Source organism: Penaeus monodon, chromosome 20, assembly GCF_015228065.2.
Source record: "Penaeus monodon isolate SGIC_2016 chromosome 20, NSTDA_Pmon_1, whole genome shotgun sequence".
Taxonomy (NCBI): Eukaryota; Metazoa; Arthropoda; class Malacostraca; order Decapoda; family Penaeidae; genus Penaeus; species Penaeus monodon.
In genome coordinates this window covers 24,746,277-24,747,366 of record NC_051405.1, presented here as the reverse complement: position 1 = coordinate 24,747,366, position 1,090 = coordinate 24,746,277, and the positions used below count along the sequence as shown (strand labels likewise).

Sequence of the window (1,090 nt, the reverse complement as noted above, 5' to 3'; positions counted from 1 at the left end):
GTGCAAATAAGACTTCCACTGATGTCATCTAATAAGGTCCCAGCACTAGATCACATAATATGTATGTTGTCAATCAACCAAGACGTAAATGTTGGCTCAAATAACAATAAGGCCTATAACTACATTTCCTAAAGGATGTGCATGTTATTACCTAGGGCACAGTAAGCTTAAATCAAACCTCAATTTCAAACTAAGGTTTTATCTCAGCTTACTGTTTCCAAGGTAAAATATTTAATAATGGAACTAATGGTGTTACCATTATTTAGGACAGTATTTTCTGCTTTCTACTTGTGTAATGCCAATTCAACTTATTTTGAATTATAGTATTACAGCCCTTCAGCACTTGACTTCAGAATAGAGACCATTCATCACTATAACTTTCAGGGAAATTTAACTAGAATACAGGACTGGCATATATATTGCCTCCTTGCTAATACGAATATATGTGATGGTGGCTACTTGGCCTTTATGGAGCCTCGACAGCAAAGGTATTCGCAAATCAGCTGACATTATGAAGGCAAAAATGTGTTTGCCATAGATATCACACCAAGTTTTCATGTTATTTGGGTGAAACAAGAAAATATAATTGAAAACATATCCGTTGCAAGATATTGATAAAGATTCTGGATACTACTTTACTATAACTACACAATACAACAATCATAAACTTACGTCTGTCTTCTCTTCTTAGCTTGTCTGCCAGTTTGGGTCGACAAATTCGATATCTTTTCACAGTTATTCAGATCGTTCAGGAGCATTCAGTTCCTCAGAGTTTCTTGAGTATTTTGGGTGATCACAAAGACGAATTATTCGCCAGTCCTTTTGTGTTTTTCTGCCCCACAAAACTAAATCATTTTTCGTTTTTCGAGGTTAGCTTTCTCCAGAGAGTTTCCTCGCGGCATCTGTTTTTATCATATGTGTTGACTTTCTTTAGCTGCCCGGATTAACGGATTTGTTCTCCATTAAAATCTGTATCATTTCGTTCGTGCAAATGTTATCCGATTTCATGAATTAAAACTGAGGAAAGTGTAGTTCATTGAAGGTGGCCTTTGAAGTTCCTTTAGTACGCGGTCAATTTGTTTACGGTTGC

The 1,090-nt window shown here is 36.1% G+C and overlaps 1 protein-coding gene across 1 annotated transcript in view; it reads right to left on the bottom strand.

The window, feature by feature from the left end:
• LOC119585730 (RNA polymerase II-associated protein 3-like) overlaps positions 1-1,090 on the bottom strand; it is a 49,814-nt gene that overhangs the window by 6,675 nt on the left and 42,049 nt on the right. The window lies entirely within an intron of this gene.